This window comes from Mixophyes fleayi, chromosome 6 (assembly GCF_038048845.1).
Source record: "Mixophyes fleayi isolate aMixFle1 chromosome 6, aMixFle1.hap1, whole genome shotgun sequence".
Lineage (NCBI taxonomy): Eukaryota > Metazoa > Chordata > Amphibia > Anura > Limnodynastidae > Mixophyes > Mixophyes fleayi.
The window spans coordinates 104,994,591-105,017,862 of NC_134407.1; the positions used below are offsets into that span (position 1 = coordinate 104,994,591).

The 23,272-nt window shown below is 42.5% G+C and overlaps 1 protein-coding gene across 2 annotated transcripts in view; it reads right to left on the bottom strand.

Moving 5' to 3' along the window:
* The window catches only part of MAT1A (methionine adenosyltransferase 1A), a 49,543-nt gene that overhangs the window by 19,840 nt on the left and 6,431 nt on the right, over window positions 1–23,272 (bottom strand). The window lies entirely within an intron of this gene.

The window sequence follows — 23,272 nt, forward strand, 5'->3', positions numbered from 1 at the left end:
TTCTGATGTCATTAGCCCTTCCTTCTTTTTATCTCTAGTTCATTGTGTATCTGCCATTTTAGTCTTCAGTTGTTTCCTATTGAGTTCTGGTAATTATCATCTTTTCACCTACTAATTGTGCATAATTACAAGAATATCAGTTAGAAATAAACCTTTTATCTGGATTCTTCATATGTGCCTTTTTAGTTGAATTGACACTGTCTGACAACATTTATTGGTGTAAGTACTGGTTCAATACAGACATACACAGAGGAAATGTGGCCGGAGCCTTACACTTACAACCTGGTTATTGAGTCAGAATAAAAACTGTGGACAAATATATCCCTATGCAGATTAGGTTGCATCTCACACTTGCACGACTCCTTATGCTTAGATAATTAATAACACTGTCACTCTTTTGTCTTACGTATATGACGTACATCACATTTATTGGGGGTCACTCAGAATATTGCAACAAAGCATTAACAACCTCAAGGCTACAAATCAATATCCACAGACCTTCATGTTCCCAATGTACTTCAAGTTATCGGATATTTAAGAGCCATGGCACTGTAGCCAACCTCCCTGGGCATGGCCGCAAGACAAAATTTGATCAAAGATTGCAGTGCAGGATTGTTGTAATGGTGAAGAAAACATCTCAATCAACTTCCAAACAGTTTGAAGCTGACCTTCAGACACAAGGTAGGACAGTTTCAGCTCGCCCCATCTGTCGCAAAATTGACGAAAGGGGGTTATGTGGAAGGTCCCACTGCTGAGAGGGACGTAAGAAAGCCCAACTGGAGTTTGCCAAAACAAACACGTAAAACAAAACGAATTCCTTCTGGGAGAATGTCTGTAGAAGGTTGAGATTAAATTAGAGCTGTTTGGTAAAGCCTAAAAGGAAAAAGAAAATCCAGCACTGAGCTGTAATAAATTTTATTAAAGAGTATTCACAACTGTAAGAAGGAGTATTAGCTAAATCCCCTTCAAAAACGAATAAAAAGATAAAAGAGGTATATATCGCTGAAACCTCTAGTTGTAAATGCAATTGAATTAGCAAATAATATACAGCTTTAACTATGGCACAATAATGACAATAGTGCTCATAAGATGCAGTTTAACAAAATAAATACATTTAATAAATAATTAATCATACATCTATCACTAAAGATGCATATAAAAACAAATGGTGAACATTAAGAATGACTGGAAAATGACTTTGTACAGCAGATAAGAAGACTGTTTTAATGTCTTTAAATATGTGTAGATCCCTGATCAGTATATGGACATCAATAAGATCCTCTCTAGACTGTAATGAAACCAATTTTGTAATATGTCATCTCCTTTAGAAAAAACTGTGCTTATAGCAGGTTTCAATGTTGGCCCACTCTAGTGATTTTGGCAATGACTGAATGAGGTTCAAATGCAGTACAACTCACAATTATGTAAGCTTCAATCAAAGTCATACAAAGAGTATTAAAGGTTACAATTACCACACAGTGTCCACCGTAAAATTGGGATAATAATGCACTGTTTTCAGTCATTCAATATCTTCCCGAAACAAACGCCCACTGATGCATTTCGTCTAACTCAGTTAAACGCTTTGAAAAAATAACTGTGAGTAATACTGCATTGGAATCTCATCATCATCATCATTTATTTATATAGCGCCACTGATTCCTCAGCGCTGTACAGAGAACTCACTCACATCAGTCCCTGCCCCATTGGGACTTACAGTCTAAATTCCCTAACACACACACACAGACAAACACACAGACTAGGGTCAATTTGAATAGTAGCCAATTAACCTACCAGTATGTTTTTTGGAGTGTGGGAGGAAAGCAGAGCACCCGGAGGAAACCCACGCAAACACGGGGAGAACATACACGCTCCACACAGATAAGGCCATGGAACCTCATTTAGCTCTTGCTGGCCATTGATAAAAGTGCCTGAGTGAGCTAACATTGGAACCTGCTACAAGCACAATAACTCTGCAGGTATTCTCATAGGTCTGTCTATTAGGAATAAACCCCACCTAGCCTGGGTTGGACAGATCAGGCAGAATACCATTAAGTCTGTTTGCAAACTTTTGCTAAAACTGTTATATCTGTATTCAAAAGAGAGAGGCCTATAATTAGAACAAAGAGAGTGGTCTTTGTGGTAATCCCAAAACCTGACAATTGTGGAAGTAGTGCAGTCTGGGTGAAAGTTCTTGCAAGTGAGAATGTTGTTGAAAAGTCAAACCAGCCTGGGAAGAAGTATAGGTTTTTTTCTGAGATCTAAGGGCAAATTTCACCTTCTCAGAGATATCATCTCAGATTAAAATAATAATTGTTTGTGATGCCGTCTTAGCCGTCAATTTGTTGACCAATAGGGTATCCACTTTATTACTTTTTCGTAGTTTGTTCTAACCACCAAAGGCTTTGTTCTGCTTTTTCTGCCTGGAGATTTAAAAGTTCTCCCCTAAGCTAGTTCAGATACCCAAGAACCGCCCCATAGGTATCTTTATGGGTGTCACGAATCACTAGGATATTTTATGGTAACTACATACCAGCAGTTGGTGCTATGGAATAAGGAAGCGTGGAGTCTAACACACCCCTGGTTTTCACCAGGGTCCCCCGCAAGGAGGTATGGACATGAACACAAGAGGCGAGCAGGTCTCGACCTTCAATGTCAGTCATTGGTGAGGTAGTAAGTGAAGAAAATTGTGAGGCAAGCCAAGTCGGTAACTGGAATAATGTAGGAGCAAAATCAGAATCCAAGGGATAGTCTGGGAAGCTGGGTGAGAATCAAGATAGCGAAGAAGTACAAATCCAATATCAAAGTAGTCAGTAAGTCTCGGTCAAGACAAAGGTAGAAAAGCCAAAGCAGATTCCAAGGAGAATAGTCAGGGATGAGCAGCAATCAAACCCAGGAGTCAAGTAGGATAAGATATGAACCCTGGAACAGGATGTGAGACCCAGCTTTAAATAGAGGCTTGAATTAGATGGTCAGTGATGTCACTGACCACCGACAGAGCCAGGAAGAAGCATGGCAATGGGCGCGCATGTGCACTGGGACCTGCCAGCTAGAACAGAAAGTAGCCGGAGTTTGCATCTCATTAATGGGCAATGAGACCTAATGATCAGGGCAACAGGAAGGCGTCTGTCCTTTCAAAGAAGCAGGTGAGTGGGGACGGGGTCTGACAATGGGTTTGTTCTAAAAGTTGAATCTTGGAAGAGATGGGGTTGGTTTGTTCCATCTGCTGCTTGCTACATTGTGAGGTGTATTTAATAATTTCACCCCTAATAACCACTTTGTGCACCTCCCAAGCAGTAGAGAACTTAACATCAGATGTACTAAGTTCAAATAGTCCAAAAGTTTAGAGGCTATCAGGTCTTTACAGTGGGGATCTTATGGAGAGTTTTTCTTAAGTCTCTAGGAAGATCTGCCCCTGGATGAAACATTTAAGTCAAGATAGACTTAATTGACAAATGGTCTAACCCAGTGGTTCCCAAACTTTTTCAGTCCAAGGCACCCTTAGGGTCACCATCATTTTTCCAAGGCACCTAAGCAAAGATACTTACCAGGTAGTCCCATTTTTTAAGTAGTTGGGTCAAAATGACGTAAGATGTATTTAGACCCCTTCACCATCACATTGTGCCTCTTATCACTGCGCCCCTTTGCCATCTCACACCCTGTGTCCTCCCTGAACAGGGAGACCAGCTTCTCAAGTGGAGCCCCAAAAAATGGGTACTCAAAATTGGGATTAGTAACTACCTAAATGGTAGATAGGGTACACAATTAACAATTAACTGGACAGGAAATCCCTGGTTGGTGGAGGCACAGAGTGCACCTTAAGGGAAGGGAGTGGTTGCCACCCAGAGCTTAAGAAAATATATAACTTACAGTCAGACTCAAGAACATGATGTGTAACTGGAGAGGAACACAACTTATATTATATAAACAGCTAGAAATCTAGTGATATACTGAGGCCCTAGTGTGGAGGGCATATAGAACATAAACAGACATTATCAGTACCTTGCGTGCAGCAGAGGAGAGTGGGAAGGGGTACCTAAACTCAATCTCAGGGACACAACCACACTCTAACCCAAATGAAAAGTAAACAAAATACAAACATAACTAGCATTATATGGGTTGAGAGCCAGAGGTCGTCTTCAGATGTCCACAGGCAGGAGAGTAGCGGAGGTTCAGGAAGCATCTGCCTTCACCCAAGGATCTGATGGAGTGTTCGTTGTTATCCACCACAAGCTGGAAGGGGAACCCACAGCGATACTTGATGCCTTGGTCTCGAAGAGTGAGGGTGATTTTGCGCAAGTCACGCCTTTCTGCTAAAGTGATTTGGGCCAAATCTTGGAATATTTGAAGCTTGGAGCTTTTAATGTAGATTAACTTAGAGTTTCTGGAGGTCAAAGCAATCTGATCCTTGACTTTGAATGAGAGAAACGTCAAGTTAATGTCTCTGGTTGAGCCCATTCAATGGCTATTTGGGAAGCATAAAAATAAGGGACCAGGTAGTAAACGTATTAAGCAGTGCTTTTTGCAAATCGACGATATTCTGCAGCTTTGCAAGACAAATTTAACAGCAAATGTCTTGGAAGGCAAAACTTTTTTAATTTTGCCTCCCCATACTAATAATTATATAAAAATATTACCTCATTTATTAAATATCAATTGGATCCTGATATTAAGTTTTTATTTTGATAACACATTTCTAATGAACTGTTGAAGTTTAATAATAGGATGAAGGTGGAAATCAAAAATTTCTACACTACAATCAGTTGCGATGTGATTAATACACAACATAATTATTATTGTAGCAACATTTATATATGTTTAACGCATTTTCTATCTTTTCATATAAAATATAAAGTGGTGAAGAGGCTAATTAATGTTTCCATCCATTGGTATCTTTCTGTTCGCAATTGCATGAGAGCGTTTCCGGTATTATTTATGTAGCGTTCGCACATTGTGAACATTCATTATAAATGATATCACTTTTCATATACCAAATAGCAAGTCCAGAAATGTCATAAAAGAACCAATTTATACAGCTCTAGAGGTGTTAGCCTGAGGAAGCACACCTGGCCACCTCAAAGAACAATGACCAGAGGAATCAACCAGTGGCATGTTGCGTTCTTGGGAGGTCAAGACCCATCAACCTATGGATGTGGACCTTAATACTGTAACTGTGTATGTTTGTGATTTCACTGTTTTTTTACAATTGTACAGTGCATAAATTGTTCACCTCTGGATTCAGAAACTAGAGCATTCAAATAGAAGCTTGTGTTGGTGCCAACGGCACAAGCATATGGATGCCAAAACTTTTTCTTGTAATATTTTGCAAATAAAACCTTTGTGCTTTGGAACTACTTTTATCGCATTTGTGGAACTAATACTTAGAAAATGGCGGCTCACCATGACAACAAGGACGTACTATATGTACCACTGGCTAAAGGGGAAATAATAGCAGGTAATATTTAGTGATCACATTACTTATTTTGTGACATAATTTAGTGGAATATTTTGATTGTTACTTCTTTTCTCCATATATGCAATGAAAGAGGACATTTTACACAATGAGAACAGAATGGAAATCTGATGGATAACCATGACAACAAGGCTGCTAATTATAGACATTGTCATGAATGTGGCTTTCTGATTGGAGAGAGTAATTGTAATGATATGGATAGACTTATTTGCCTAAAGAAGGTTGGAACCATAGAAGTGGTTTATACTGATGGACTTGTCTGATTAAGCATAATGATTTTAAGTGCAGCTGAGTTATGTTACCTCAAAGATCCAAGGATTTCCTGCAGCTATGTATACTGTGGAAACCTGTTAATCTACATATTTAATAAGGCAATTCTAAAGTGTGTAACTTGAAACTAAAATAATAATTACGTTTGCAATAGCTGATCCACTAACACAGCATACTGAGACATTTACTAATCGCAAGCATGCTTTAATCAAAAGATTTTAATACCAATCTGATTCTAGGATTTTCTCAACTCATTTTGAAAATTATAGGTTTTCAAGATTTTGGTTGATCATAATAAAAACTCAATTGCTGTGTTTCTGGATAAAAGAACTGTGAATCCAACATTAGAAAAAAGCAACAGGTAATGTGTTTTCAGATTAATGTTTAAGGCTGTTATTTAAAGAAGTGAATCCATCAGTACTGGCAGATAAATATTACTATATATGTTTTAATGCGCTTAAATAAAATTAGTATTTTTTTAACTAACGCTCTATTTTTAACACACTGTTTTTAGTTTGATTTCTGTTTGAGAGGTTTAGGGATCTAATGCCCTAATTTGAGAGCTGCTGTCAGTGATTGCTCAAGATACTACTGAATTACATGACACACACCATGACACACACTACATGAACAAAAGTATTTGGTCACACCTGTAAATTATTGGATTGAGTTGTTTCAATCAGATCCGTTGCCAGATGTGTATAAAATCAAGCACCTGGCCATGCAGTCTCCATTTGCAAACATTTGTGATACAAAATGGGTCATTCTGAAGAGCTCAGTAACTTCAGGAGTGGTACTGTGATAGGATGCCACCATTGCAATAAGACGGTTCATGAAATTTCATCCCTGCTGCATACTCCACGGTCAACTGTAAGTGAATTTATTAGAAAGTGGAAGCGTTTTGGAACAACAACAACAACTCAGCCACAAAGCGGAAGAACACATAAAATCGCAGAGCGGGGTCAATGACTGCTAAGGTGCATGGTGTATAAAAGTCACCAACGCTCTGCTCATTCCATAGTTGAAGAGTACCAAACTTCCAATGGCATTAATGTAAGCACAAAAATTGTGCAACGGGAGCTTAATAAAATGGGTTTTCATGGCCGAGCAGCTGCATGCAAGTCTAATAGACCAATGCCAAGCGTCGAATTGAGCGATGGAAATGTGTTCTCTGGAGTGAGGAATCACGCTTCTCTGGCAGTCAGATGGGCAAGTCTGGGTTTGGCAGATGCTGGAAGAACATTACCTGCCTGACTACATTATGCCCGCTGTGAAATTTGATGGAGGAGGGATAATAGTAAGGGACTGTTTTTCAGGGTTTGGGCTAGGCCCCTTAACTACAGTGAAGGGCAATCTTAATGCTTCAACATACCAAGTCATTTTGGACAATGCTATGCTTCCAACTTTGTGGCAACAGGCCCTTTTCTATTCCAATAAGATTGTGCCCCAGTGCACAAAGCAAAGACATGGTTTGATGAGTTTGGTGTGAAAGAACTTGACTGGCTCGCACAGAGCCCTGACCTCAACCTCATCGAACACCTTTGGGATGAACTTGAATGGAGATTGTGAGCCAGGCCTTCTCTTCCACATCAGTGCCTGATCTCATAAATGCTTTATAGAATGAATGGGCACAAATTCTCACAGAAACACTCCAACATCTTGAGGAAAGCTTTCCAAGAAGACTGGAAGCTGTTATCGCTGCAAAAGGGGGACTAACTCCATATTAAAGTATATGTATTTGAATACAATGTCATTATAGTCTGTGTTGGTGTAATGGTCAAGCGTCCGAATGCTTTTGTCCATAGAGTGTATATAGTACGCTAATGAGACCAGGATTGTCGTCCCCTGGGGTAGACAGCTGCACTTCCATCACTTTGTCGAAATAAATCATACCAGTCAAATGTTTTCGTTTGACTGACCACAGCTAGTTTTATTATCCAGTCAAAAAAATACAAACAGAGACTCACTAAACTGCCTAGCAGCCTTTTAACAGCACCTTGCAGGTGCAACTTCTGATTAGTCTGCTGTGAGACTGGGAGTCCACCCTTTTCTCTCTCCATACATAACCAAAGAGACTCTTACCAGCTTTTCCTATAGCTGACAACTTTGGGAAGCTCCTTTCCATATACACATAGGGGTATATTATTATTATTACCATTTATTTATATAGTGCCACTAATTTCGCAGCGCTGTACAGAGAGCTCACTCACATCAATCCCTGCCCCATTGGGGCTTAGAGTCTAAATTCCATACCATACAGACAGACACAGACAGACAGACACAGACGGACAGACAGAGACATTTACTAAACTGCGGGTTTGAAAAAGTGTTGATGTTGCCTACGTCAACCAATAAGATTCGAGCTCTCATTTTGTAGAATGTACAAAATAATTGAAAGTTAGAATCTGATTCCATATATATATACATATATATATATATATATGTATGTATACATATTGCAATACATCAATTTTGCACTGTCAAGGGCACAGTCCTATTAGACATTTTCTTTTACATTTTGTGTGTGTTCTGATTTCTGTATTGCAATGAAAGTGAAGTTTTAATGATACAGATAGGTGTAAAGGAATATATGTGTAGCTAATTGCTTTAAGCATATAACCTGTTTTTTTCAATTTTGGATTATTTTCTATATCTAAAAGTGTTGTGGATGTTTGATGCATGGAAAAATCATGCAAAAAAACAAAACAAATATGCCAACTTTTCTTTCTGCTAAGAGCAATTAAAAGAAACATTTTCCTGTAACACAGATTACATTATCACATGTCATAGCATGACTGATTGATAAACCAGAGGTTGATTCAGGTGTCCTTTTCCCTAGAGTTCTAGAAGCTATTGCAGACTTTATTGCATGGAAAGTTTACACGAAAGTGATAGAGAACCAAGTCTATTTATAAACCCATCTCTTTTTACAAACCTTCTAGTGCCAACTACTACATCACATAAGTCACAGCACACTGAACAGTAGTTGCTTTAATGCTGCAATAAAATGTACATGTCAAGTGATTGCACTTTGGGAATGAAATAAAAAAATAGCTGATAAAAAAGTTCTGATCAAAACACAACTTTAGCATGATTAACTGTCAGTATTGATGTGCTTTTTTTTTTACAATTATTTGTGCATAACATGTTTATTAGAAAAGATTTTGTATTGTTATATCGAACTATGCATTATTTTTTCAGATGATATACTTACATAATAGATTACATTTTCTATTAGCAGCAGGCTGCAACTGTCATGATATGAAGATGAGGTAGAGATGATTAAGTTAATAAGTGATGAAAATAATCTACAAGCTTGTGCACACGCGGGTCTCAGTACTGGAATTTGTTATCATTACATTCTATAATTTATATAGCTGGCCAAAACATGGTTTGATCCTGCCACTTGGCCAGATTGTAGAGTGACAAGATTGCTGTGTAGTTTATCCACACATGTGGGTAACCAAATTGGTGGGCAAATTGGACAAGAGATGAATGTTTAGAACTCGAGCAAAGGGTTTGTAAGGAAAATGGTGCATTAGATGTAACTATTTATATAATCCATATTGTACAGTATTTTGATGGAGATCAACCTCCTTGGTCCCCTACCACCTGTTGTACTAAGCATGGTCTCAGTAATTAAATATATCTAGACCCTCTGTCACCAACCTTCTGCAAACTTCAAGTCTCTATGGAGTAGATCAGACTTACTGTTAATGAAAGCTGACTTCTGGTTGGAGGAGCAAGCACAGCTAAAACACTGGCTGATCCATATATAGGTGTACATAATCAAAAATGTTTTTATGGATTTATCTAATAAAATATACATATTTCTACTGGCGTCAACATAGGTCAATGTCTCTCATAGTTTTTTTTATAAATTAAGAAACAAATTCACATTTTAGGATTCTCTCCCTTCACTGTTAAATTTAATTTCTATAATGAACATTATGTCAATGATCAGGGGCCTGATTCATTAAGGATCTTAAATGAAGAGGTATCTTATTTCAGTCTCCTGGACAAAACCATGTTACAATGCAAGGTGTCAAACTAGTTTTCTGTTTTGCACATAAGTTAAATACTGACTGTTTTTTCATGTAGCACACAAATACTTGATAGCTTATTTGTACACTGAAATTTAAATTGATATTTGTGTGCTACATGAAAAAACAGCCAGTATTTAACTTATGTGCAAAACAGAAAACTAGTTTGCACCCCTTGCATTGTAACATGGTTTTGTCCAGGAGACTGAAATAAGATACCTCTTCATTTAAGATCCTTAATGAATCAGGCCCCAGATTATTAGATTTCATTACATTTTTTTTTTTTAAATCAGGTAAAATTTTATTGCATTTTTTCCTTTAAACAACAAAAAAACAAAAACCCAACACAGTAGATTATCCCCCCAACTATACCCCATACAGTGATACAAGTATTGTCAAGTATATGTACACCATGCAGTTAGAAAAAGCAAAAAAACATTGACATTCGCATTTCCAAGTAAAGATATATACATTTTTCCAAGATATAGTGAAATAATGGTACAGTTTTGGCAATACAAGATACAATCGTTGATCTTAATAACATAATAGGCGGCTGGATGTCTGCCCCAAGCTTCAATCAGGAGAGTTCCACTTCTCTCAATCCCTCCGTGACATACGGGGATATCCTCCATCTATACCATATTCTTTCATACTTATCCACCAAATTCCTACTGGTATACATGAACCTTTCATGCCCGACTGTACCGTTAACAAGGTCAATCCAGCTATTCAATGTCGGACCTTCTGGTGCCATCCATTTCCTAGCTATCACTACCTTTGCCAGCATGAGTAACGTATTGATAAGCAATCTAATGAGTCTACGAGTTTTTTTGTTCAGGCCTAAACCGAATATACAGAGCCTTGGAGTCAGGGCATTCACTCCCACCTCTAATCTTTTAATACAGTCCTCCACCTTTCCCCAAAAGGATGAAACCAGCGGACATTCCCAGAGCATATGCCAGAAGCCCCCCTCCTCGCTCCTACATTTGGGACACAACACTTTCTGGCCGCCACTGAACTTAGAAAGCCGAAGAGGGGTGAGGTATGCTCTGTGTAGCAGAAAAAATTGAACTTGGCGAAATCTAACTGATGCGGTGACCTCCTTTGGGCTACATAACACCATACCCCATGCCTTATCACTGAAACGCCCCAGATCTCCCTCCCACCTGCATCGCAGCTCCGGCAAGCCCCCTTCGCCAGATCCTTCCACCAAAATTGAATACATAAAGGAGATTTGCCGCCTCTGGCCCAACCTTGACAGTTGCACCCTTAAGGAATCTGCGTTAAAGCTCGGAGTAGCTTCCCGAAACTGCGAGGCCAGAGCATGTCTTAATTGCAAATATCTATAAAAGTAACCCCTAGGTAGTTCATGTAGTGTCTGAAGTTGCTCAAATGAATATAATATACCATTCTCATACAATTGTCCAATGTGTGTTATATTGTAGTTTCGCCAAGCTCCAGCCCCCTCCATCTTAGTCAGCTCTCCAAAATCCAAATTGTCCCATAGTGGAGTGCATGGATCCAGATCCATTCCACCTCCAATCTGGGATGACAATCTCCAAACCTTTATGGCCTGTGTTAATAAAGAGGGGTCCCTCCCAACTTTTCTTCCGGCCAGAAGAAACTGCACACGTGTATGACTAGATCCTGTCTCAGAAACCAAAAAATCATGCAAGTCTAGACCCAGCCTTGACCTAAACCAAACTTCAATATGTGCTAACTGGGTGGCAAAATAATAAAGCCGTAGATTCGGCAAAGCCAAGCCCCCCGATCCTCGAGAACGATATAAGGTAGTGAGTTTAACTTTTGCCCTCCTGCCTGCCCATATCAAAGAAGCCATAAGACGTTCTATGTAACGGAATGTACTATGGGGGATATAGAGCGGCGACTGCTGCAAAACATACAGAAACTTTGGTTGAACTATCATTTTGACCAGATTAATTCTACCTGTGACCGACAATGGCAGCTGCTTCCACACCCCAACTCGGCTCCTAAGGTAATCAATCTGAGGCTGGACATTACGCTGAATATATTGACCCATATCACTAGAAATCCAGATACCAAGATATTTAAATACTGGAGTCCATTTAAGAGAAGTCTGCAGAACTTGGCCCGTAGGGCAAGTTCCCCTAATCGGAGTTACACTAGATTTATCCCAGTTAATCAAAAGTCCAGAGTATCTACCGAACACCGAAACCACATGGAGTAGGTTTGGCAACGATTTATTAGGATATGACAAAAAAAGCAGCATATCATCTGCATAAAGGGCAATCTTGTCCGTCCTGCAACCCATCCTTAAACCAGTAATATCTGACTGCATTCTTACCACACATGCCAATGGCTCTATGGCAAGGGCAAACAGAGCAGGGGACAGGGGACATCCCTGTCTGGTACCTCTGCCCATAACAAACTGGCGGGACACAAAACCATTTACACAGACTCTAGCTGTAGGACAAGAATACAATAATCTAATCCACTGAATAAAAAACGGTCCAAACCCAAATTTCAAAAGCACCGCCCACAGGTACCTCCACTCCACAGAGTCAAAGGCCCTAGCAGCATCCAAGGACACCACCACTGCTTCCTCCTCCGCAGGATGGGGCAGCTGTAAATGACAAAAAAGCCTACGCAGATTTATGGCCGTAGATTTTCCTGGCATAAAACCAGTTTGATCAGGATGCACTATCTCACTAATCACCCGGTTCAACCGCGTCGCCAAAATTTTTGCTAAGATCTTAATATCCGTTGCCAGTAACGATATCGGTCTGTATGATTCTGGAAACAAGGAATCCTTTCCCGCTTTAGGGATAAGAACCATAATGGCTTCAGCCATAGACGGAGATACACACCCCATATCTCTAAAACTTGTAAACATGTCCTTCAGGTGAGGCACAAAAAACCCCAGATGTTTCTTATACAGCTCTATGGGTATCCCATCTATGCCCGGGGCCCTACCATTTGGGAACGATGATATTGCAGCTACAATCTCCTCATCAGAAATTGACAGTTCCAAACCTTCTCTACCATCTATACTCAGTTCGGGCATGGAAACAGCCGCCAGAAACATACCTAAATCAGAATCTGAGTACTCAGCTCTAGACCCATAAGCCTCTTTGAAATATGTATAAAAAACATCACTAATCTCTTCAGTCACGGTATGTACAACACCCAAAGTATCAGTAATCCCCGCCACTACAGCCGCCGCCCTTTCAGACCTAGCTAAATAGGCTAAAAACCTACCACACTTATCCGCTTCAAAGTATTGTGTATGCTTAGCAAATAGCAACTTACGCCTTGATTTATCTAGCAAATAGTCCGACCACTCTCTCTGTACTGTTATCCAAGCCATCCTATCAGAAGCCGCGTGAGAGGAGAGGTATACTTCCTCCAACCGCACAACCTCTTTTTCCAATCTATCGCCTTTCAACCTAGATTCTCTCTTGAAACAGTTGATGCTTCTAATTAAAGAGCCTCTTAAGAACGCCTTAAAGGAATCCCACACGACAGACAGAGTCGCTGTATCCACATTGGTAGCAAAGTACTCTTCCCATTGGGACTCTAAAATATTTCCATCCTGTAATAATGTCAACCAAAAGGGGTTAAGCCTCCAAAATGCTTGACCTCGAGAAACATTAAGTTCAACTGTTAATATCAATGGAGAATGATCTGAAATTCCCCTTGGCAAATATGCAGCACCAGAGACAGCCGGCAACAGTTCCCTTGATACAAGTCCTAGATCAATTCGGGAGAAGGCCTTATATGAAGTGGAGAAACATGAGAAACAAACCTCTGCCGGATGCCTCAGACGCCACACATCCACCAAACCCATTTCTGCCACCAAATCAGCAAACTTCGATCTCTTAGCATGTGTATTGTCCCCCACCTCCCTCCACCTGTCAACATTAGAGTCCAACACATTATTGAAATCCCCACAGCAAATCACCGGAGTATCAGGTGAGAGAGAGACAAATTCACTACATTTTTTTAAGACCTCACCACTATACGGGGGGGGGAGGGGGAATAGACTGACAGTAAGTTTATACGCTTGGAATCAAAAATGCCCCTTACAAAAACATATCTACCTAATGGGTCCAACTCCACCATTTCCAAAATAAAATTTACTTTCTTACGTATAAGGAGAGATACCCCTCTAGAATGACCCGTATGAGTAGCATGGTATGCCCATCCAATCCACGGTTTTTTAAGGGCCAACACCCTGCCTCCCACTAAATGTGTTTCAGTTAGACATATAACATCCGCTTCATACTTTTTTAATTGGGATATGACCAAGAACCGCTTAATTTTATCATTTAGGCCGCGGACATTCCAAGTCAGAATTTTAATAGACCCCCTATTCATCTTCCTAGTCGCCATAACACCAGGGAATACACATGAGACATTTCTGCATAAAAAAGCAACCCTTTCCAGCCCAGGCAGACACCCAGCCACCAGTCAATCACATTTGCATATATTTTAAAATAGTCAATTTCATCATCTGAAAATATTTGTATAAAAATAAAATACCACTCCTGTCACTGCATTGAAAAACCCTACCCCTCCCTGCCCTATTCAAACAACCCACCTCCCCGTATATCCATCCCCAACTTAGACATACCTGGATCCCCTTATAACTGTCCCGCATCCCCTTAAACAGCACACACAACTATCTCCACGTTCTTATGGAAATACCCGTATGCACCGAACAAAAGGAAAGGGAGATCGCGACCCTTTAAGCAAGGGAAGCCCCCCAGCCCACAAGTTTACCCTAGTACACTTCTAACCCTCCATACCCACCCAGACCCTTAGCACCAATTATAGGATCCAACAATCTCAAACAATATCGCTCCATAACTGACATTTTCAAAAGAATCCAGATACCTACAATATTAACCCAAAAATTTTTAGTCATATATAACCAGAAATAAAAGTGATATATAGTGACGGAGCATATTTCAAACATTGTAACTATTAAAGGCACACAGTCTTTAAAGGCATCATCTCAGTTCAGGAAACCAATACATCACCAGGAGTATCTTCAATCTGGACGAAGACCACTAGGAGCTCTCCTATCCAACCAGTGAGTCGCCTCAGACGATGACCCAAAGAACAGGGTAGTTCCATCCGCAATCACCCTCAGTCTCGCAGGGAAGAGCATAGCATATGGCAGTTGCATTTCACGAAGACGGCGCTTCACCTGAATAAATTGAGCTCTGCTTTTTTGCACATCCACCGAGAAATCAGGAAATACAGCAACTCTCTGATTTTGAAACATCAATGGGCCCTTAATCCGAGCCAGGCGCAGAATAGCATCCCGATCCTTATAATGCAACATCTTGGCAATAAACGTGCGTGGCTGTGCACCAGGAAGCGGTCTCTGAGTCGGAATCCGATGCGCCCTTTCCACTGCAAACTGGGCAGTGAACTCCTCTCTGCCGAATAGCTGGATCATCCAATTCTCCAAGAATGTCTCCGGAGCATCTCCCTCCGCCTTCTCAGGGAGACCCACCAAATGAATATTACTGCGTCTGAGGCGACCCTCCATATCTGACATCTTCTGTTTAACCGACACCATCTGAGCCTCCAAACCAGCAATTTTCTGCGGTAAAGGGACTGTAGTATCTTCAAGTATAGAGATGCGGGCCTCCGTCTCCGACACTCGCTCTCGGATTTTCTGAAAATCCTGCCGCATCAATGACAAATCAACCTGCACCTCTCCAATTTTATCCATTACCTTCTTTTCAGAGGCAGCAATAGCTTTCAGGACTTCTTGAAGAGTAGAATCAGTAGGCGAATCTGGATCTTTCAAAGGCTGAGGTACCTGCAGGTCAGATACAGGAGCTCCGCTTGAGGCCGTAGCAGAGTTGGAACGAGCATATTTCTCCAATCTACCAGCCGCGGTGGTGCTCGCAGAATGTTTACCCATATTGACCTCCTCTGTGCACAGTCGCTGTCAAATGCACCCTTAGATATTATATATGCAATTTAGCATACAAGGAAAGGCTGCAGCAGAGCGTCCAGTCCCGGCTAGATTAATGACCAGACTCTATACTGTGGAAGGGCCAGATAATAACTACAGATCAGCCAGAGCCCGTGCACAACCAGATATGGAGAAAGGGGCAAAGAATATATTCCTCTCACTGCCTCTGTATATAATAATGGGTATGGTTACAGCAGCTGCAGCTCCTAGCACTATATGCCAGCTCACTCTCTCCTCCGTTATTTGCTCCCAAAATGGCGCCCGCCACTCGTTCCACGGCGGGAAACCAGGATCTCAGGGACCTCTTCGGCTGCTACGTTCCCCTCCTAACAGCCTCAAATTATTGACTTTTTAAATTTCCCGCTGACCAGAGGACTCACCGAAGCGGGCATCCTGCTCCCCTCCATCAGCGCGATCTCCTTCACAGCAGAGCACCTGTAGCAAGCGCCCCGAGTCACCGCTGCAGCGTGAACCTGGACCGGAGAGGAGAGAAGAGGCTCCAGCACAATTGCAGGTAAGTTGGGCCAGCCGGTACATAGGAGGATGTATGAAAAGGATAGTTAGGCTGAGGAGCTCCGACAGAAGCGTCTTACTCCATTACCCACCAGGCCACGCCCCAGATTTCATTACATTTTAATAAATAATTAAATTATAGAATAATAAAACAAAAATAATATTAATTTGCTGTTCCTTTTATGCTATACATTATACATATGTAAAATATAGAGCTCAGTTTCTTGTACATGTACTTGGTTCTTTATAAAACTAAAACATTAACAAAGCACACATAGAAGACATTGTACAGTGACCGTACAGGCCACAGGCATGTAAGTAAAGAGAGCTAGAAAAACTGTTTACCTTTGCATATTTTAACTATTTGTGGTCTTCGCTTTAGCAGTTTATGTCTATATATTTGCTTTTTGATGCAGAATTCAGATAGTTTAGTTTCCCTGATAAGACACCTACATTCTAGACCTTTTTGTGCGTTAGTAGTAGAGGTCTATATTAAGGGAAAGTCCTAGGACACAAGATATATACAAGGCACGTGGTTGCAGATTAATCAATAAACCCAAAGCAAATTATTTGCATAATGGACCAAATGCATGCATATATACATGTGTGTAACCTAATATACAATAAGTGTGCATCACAAAATTTAGGTATGGATCTGGTGATTCTGCTCTACCCTCCCAGGCCGCATCAAGAGCACAGCAGAGGTTCGGCGGGCCAGATGGGTCTTGTGGGCATGGGGATGACAACCAAACATTGCTGGACCCCCCTCAACTCCGGGCCCTGTATGGTCACAACCCATGCATCTCCTGTAGTTCTGTCACTGCCTCTATGTAAAGGTTATTTGCACCACACTTACCTATGTTGACTTTGTACTCAAATGATATAGTAGTACTAATGTGGCAGCTCTTGGCAAAACAGTGATGAACTGGCAACTATGAAATGCCATTTTTTTTTTTAAAACACTTTTTTTTTTTTAATATATACTTTAAAATTCTCTGTCACGGTTGGCTTACAGGAAATTGTTCCCTAGGCTCTGCTGAACATGGCTAAACCCACCCACGCGCGCGGAGTCTAACAGGCAGGTGGTTTTCACCAGGAATCCCCGCAAGGAGGTATGGTCTTAGCTGCACCAAGTCTGCAGGTCGCGGTCCCGTGAGTGAGTGTACAGCAGAACGATGTGGGGGAGCCAGGTAAAGTGGATGGAGACGATGGAGTCCACAGACGAGTGGTATAAATACAGGCACAACAATAATATAGGCTGATGGTCAGCAGCCAATGAGTCACTAGGAGAATAGGTGCTCTGTGGTATACAACGAGAGGACAGAGGCTGTCACTATGAAGTACTCTGGAGATGGTAATGGAAGTACTGGAGCAGCAACAGTTCAACACAGCCAGAGGCTGAAGGCTGACTGGAGTGGTGGAGGTAACTCGTAGTACCAGCTAATGAGTCCCAGATGAAATAGCAGCTCTGAACGGTAGTGATGAGAGAACTGGAGCTGTCACAATAGAGTACACTGGAGATGGTAATAGAGGTACTGGAGCAGCGGTAGTTCAACACGGCCAGAGACTGAGAGTGGGCTGGAGTAACGGAGGCAACCCGTGGTAACAGCTAATGAGTCACAGATGTAGTAGTGGCTCTGAGTGGTAGCGATGAGAGAACACAATGAAGTACACTGGAGATGGTAAGTGAGGTACTGGAGCAGTGAAGGTTCAACACGGCCAGTGAAGGTTCAACACGGCCAGAGGCTGGAGTAGCGGAGGTAACTAGTGATAGTAGCTGAGGAGTCACAGGTTTAATAGCGGCTCTGAGTGGTAGCGATGAGAGAACCGGAGCTGTCACAATGAAGTACACTGGAGACGGTAAGAAAGGTACTGGAACAGCGTTGGTTTAGCACAGACCACGAACTGAGAGCAGACTGGAACACAGCAAACCACAAGGAGAACAGGAACCAAAACCACAGCCTGCAGGAAGTGAGCTTGAAGAACAGGCATAAGACAGGTGAATCCAGGAGGTTTAAATAGTGCTCTAGAAGTACTTAGCCAATGAAAAAGAGGGAGGAGGTGTTACGCGCTGTGGCGGCTCTGGGCACCGCCGCAACTCGCTCCCCTCTGTCTCCCCTCATCCCGGCCGTCGGCATGACAACCAGGACATCACTTCCGCCTTACCCCGAACGTTGCCAAGGCAACGGTCGGGACGCTATTAGATGCAGGGCCGTGTCCCGGCATTCAGGGAAGCCGGGCGCGCGCTAATTAAAACCTTAGCCAGGTGATTAAATGTAGGTCCTGCCCCCCGTCCCCTTCTATTGGCCAGGGCACATTTATAGGCAGAGAGGGGCAATCCTCCCCTGCTGGTTATAGCCCCTGCTTCTTGCATACTTCCTGCTGTGCTGCTGTATTGCTGTGTGATTTACCCTCTCTTCTGTTGCCGACCTTTGCCTGGATCTGACTGATTGATTGCCTGTGACCTCGACCCCTTGCTTGTATTGGACGCTGCTGATTTTTGTGACCCTGAACCCTTTGCCTGGACTTGGATACTTCTGTACTGCCTGTGACCTTTTGACCTCTGGCCTGGACCTGGACGCTGCTGTTGCTGGCTACCTAATATCCCTTGCTGGGATCTCCACTCCACTTCTGTGTAAACACCTGTGCTACGTTCTCAGGTATCAGCTCCTACTACTAGAGTACAAGACCTGGGGGCATCAAAGTACCTGTGAGTGCATCTAGCTCTACGGGAAAAGCGGTTCCTATAGGCGAAGACCTCTGAAGCGTTTCAAGGAGTTGATGCCTGGGGGCGTGAGCCGTAACATTATAACCGGCCCAAAATATACACTCGGAGTGAGTAAACTGTCTATTCGGTCCTATGGAACCTAGTCCGGCTCAAGTGTTGGCAGGACAAATCCAGACTTTGTCCCAAATGGTCCAAGAGTTGTCTCAGCGGCAAGCCGCCCAAAAACAAGCGTCAAGAGCCTCGCAAGCCACTCAGCCTTCTGTTGTGGAACCCAAGATGAACCTACCAGATCGCTTTTCTGGAGACCGCAGGCTCTTCCGCAACTTCCATGAAAGCTGCAAGCTTTACTTCAAATTGAGGCCACTTCCATCTGGATCACCTCAGCAAAGAGTGGGAATAATTATCTCCCTTCTACAAAGGGATCCTCAATGTTGGGCATTCAGCCGGCATTCTAACAGTCCTCAGCTGCAATCTGTGAACGCATTCTTTAAAGCTCTTGGCTTGATCTATGACGACCCGGCTTCAGCAGAAGCCCAGCTGCGATCCTTAATGCAAGGACGAGATTTCGCTGAAGATTATTGCTCCAACTTCAGGCGTTGGTCCTCGGACTGTGAATGGAATGACCCAACTCTTCATAGTCAGTTCCGGTTGGGTCTTTCTGAACAAATTAAGGACTCGCTTGTCCAGTATCCTACTGCTGGATCTCTTGAGGAACTCATGCAATTAGCTATTCGAATCGACAGAAGATACAGAGAAAGGAAAGCTGAGAAGGAAAATCTTTTGTCCTTTTCTCCTGTGCCTCCTCAAACCTCTCCCATCGATCAAGTTGAACCAATGCAACTGGGAGTATATCGGTCTTCGGAAGAACGCACCCGGAGACACAATCTGGGCCTCTGCTTATACTGTGGAGAGAAGGGCCATTTGCTCCGTACCTGCCCCGTCAAACCGGGAAAAGACCAGGCCAAGTGAACATGGAGAGAGTACACTTAGGCCTACAAAAAATCTCAGAAGGATTCCCAACTAATACCTGCCCAACTCATGTACGGTGGACAAGTAATCTCTGTTTATGCATTTTTGGATAGTGGAGCCGCTGGAAACTTTTTATACTTGACTCTTGCCCAGTCCCTGGGTTTCTCAGCAGTTCCTCTGGAAACTGTTATTGCTGTGCATGGGCTAGATGGGAATCGCCTGAACAGAGATCTATCATCGCTCACCTCCTCTGCAGATGAAGATGGGTGCCCTTCACTCCGAGAGTATCTCTCTGTACCTAATTCATTGTCCTTCGGTACCTCTTATCCTGGGTTATCCTTGACTGGCCCTCCATAATCCCAGTATTGTGTGGACTAAAGGTGAGATAACCAAGTGGAGCTCTCTGTGGTCCTCCTCTTGTTTACCCTTGCTGCTCAGGGTTACTCATACCTGCCCAGAGCAGCTACCCTTTCCTTTTCGGGAATTTCATGACGTTTTTTCCAAGTAGGAAGCAGATATTCTCCCTCCTCACCGGGAGTACAATTGTGCTATCGATCTTGTCCCAGGTTCCAAATTACCCAAGGGAAGATTATACGCCCTGTCTATTCCGGAGACGCTAGCCATGGAATCATATGTAGAGGAGCATCTGCAGAAAAGCTTTATTAGGCCTTCCAAGTCACCTGCAGGAGCAGGCTTCTTCATTGTGGCCAAGAAGGACGGCAGCCTGAGGCCCTGTATTGACTACCGAGGGTTGAATAAGATAACTATAAAAATTACATACCCTTTGCCACTTATCTCGGTCATCTTTGACCAGCTTAAGGGAGCTAGGATCTACTCTAAGATTGATCTTCGAGCAGCATACAACTTGATTCGTATACGTAAAGTTGACAAATGGAAAACGGCCTTCAATACCCAAACAGGCCACTACGAATTCCTCGTCATGCCTTTCGGCCTCAGTAACGCTCCAGCCGTCTTTCAAGACCTAATTAATGATGTCCTTCGTGAATTCATAGGCTCCTTTGTAGTCGTCTACTTAGATGACATCCTGATCTACTCCCACTCACTTAAACAACATTGTGAACATGTCCAACAAGTTCTTCTGAAACTCCGCCATCACCACCTCTACACGAAGTTAGAAAAATGCGAGTTCGAAGCTTCCACAGTCACATTTTTGGGGTATGTCATTTCTCCGGAAGGGTTCACCTTGGACCCCAAGAAAGTACAGGCCATTCTCGACTGAGTGTGACCCTCGAATCTCAAAGCTATACAAAGGTTCCTGGGATTCGCTAATTATTATAGAAAATTTATCAGTTCCTTTTCTACTCTCGTTGCTCCTATCACAGCCTTGACCTGCAAGGGAGTGGACACGAAAATCTGGTCTCCAATCGCTATCTCTGCCTTCAAAGCCTTAAAACGTGCCTTTGTGTCAGCACCTGTTCTGAGACATCCAAATCCAGAATTTCCATTCATCATTGAAGTGGATGCCTCTGATGTAGGTGTGGGAGCAGTGCTAGCCCAAAAAGACTTGGAACACCATCGCCTTCACCCCTGTGCCTACTTATCTCGAAGATTTTCTTCTGCCGAGGGACATTACGATGTTGGCAATCGGGAATTGTTGGCCGTCATGTGGGCATTGGTAGAATGGCGCCACTGGCTTGAAAGTGCAAAACATGTAATCAGAGTATACACCAACCACAAGAACCTGTCCTACATAGAATCAGCTAAAAGGTTATATTCTAGGCAAGCGCCGTGGTCCCTCTTCTTCTCCCGTTTTTGCTTCATCATCACCTACCGACCTGGCTCAAAGAACCTCAGGGCTGATGCCTTGTCTCTCAGTTTTATCTGTTCTCAAACTCCAGTCTCTGAACCCTGTTCCAATGATTGCCTTCCGCTTCTTCTATTTCGATTGCCTTCACGCAGGAACTAGGTAAAACCCTTCAACAATTTCAACCACAGGCGCCTCCTGAAACTCCAGCGGACAAACTCTTCGTGCCTGTGCATCTCAGAAAGTCGGTCCTCTCAGAGTGTCATGACAACAAGACTTCTGGACATCCCGGTGTTACAAAGACCATCGAAATCCTTTCCTGTGTTGTCTGGTGGCCACCATTATCTGTGGATGTTAGAGAATATGTATCGTCCTGTAATCTGTGTTCCAAGAGTAAGATTTCTCAAAATTCCCCTTCTGGGTTACTACTGCCGTTACCAGCTCCGGTTAGACCTTGTACCCACTTGTCCATGGACTTCATTGTCGATTTGCCTCCATCTTCTGGGTGCAACACCATTTGGGTAACTGTGGATCGATTCAGTAAAATTGCTTATTTTATCCCTTTGACCAAATTACCCTCAGCACGTGTCACGATCTGCCTGCAGCATACTGCTTTGCCTGGCAGCTCCTGCCTCCTGGACTATCAGACTTTATCATTGGTGTTCATTTCATGTGTTTGCAGCAGTACCTCTGATTACCAGAGGTGCTGCTATTGTGCCTGTTGTGCTCCTAGTTACTTAGGAGTTAACTCTGCTTCACTAATTATTCCATGCACCTGGGTGTGTTCTCAATTCCCTTTATATACCTGTCACTCCCAGCACACATTGCTGGTTATTGATGTCATATCCTGTTGTTGCACCCTGTGGATTCTTTCTCCTGCCTTGCTCTTGTGATCATGCTGCATTGGGATCCCAACATACATTCTGCTGCCCTGTTTTCATCTGTGAACCTGGTACTTTCCTGTGCATCTCCCTGTACTTGCTGCCTTGAATCTTTCCACACCTCCTGTTTACCTGCAACTGTGTATACCTGGTAATTTCTACAAGACCATTATTACATCATCTGTTCAGTCTTTCCAGCAATAAACATTGTTTGTTTTTTCACCTATCTATGGCTCCTTAGCTGTATTTCTACATTGATCCGTGACAGCACGCTCTCTGGCCACCTTGTTTATTAAACATGTATTTCATCATCATGGTCTGCCGGAGGATATAGCATCAGATCACAGTTTATTGCAGCTTTCTGGAAGGCTTTTTGCGCCCTCTTAGGTATTAGTCTCAGCCTATCATCGGCCTATTATCCGCAGTCTAACGGGCAAACCGAAAGGGTGAACCATTCCCTGGAGCAATATCTACGGCTATATATATATATATATCTAAAAATCACGACGACTGGGCTGACCTTCTTCCATGGTCCGAATTTGCGTACAACAACGCATGCCACACTTCTTCCCGGTACTCTCCCTTTTATTTCAACCTTGGGTACCATCCCAGAGTCAACTCATTGTCCTCTCTATCTACCGATAGGACACTCGAAA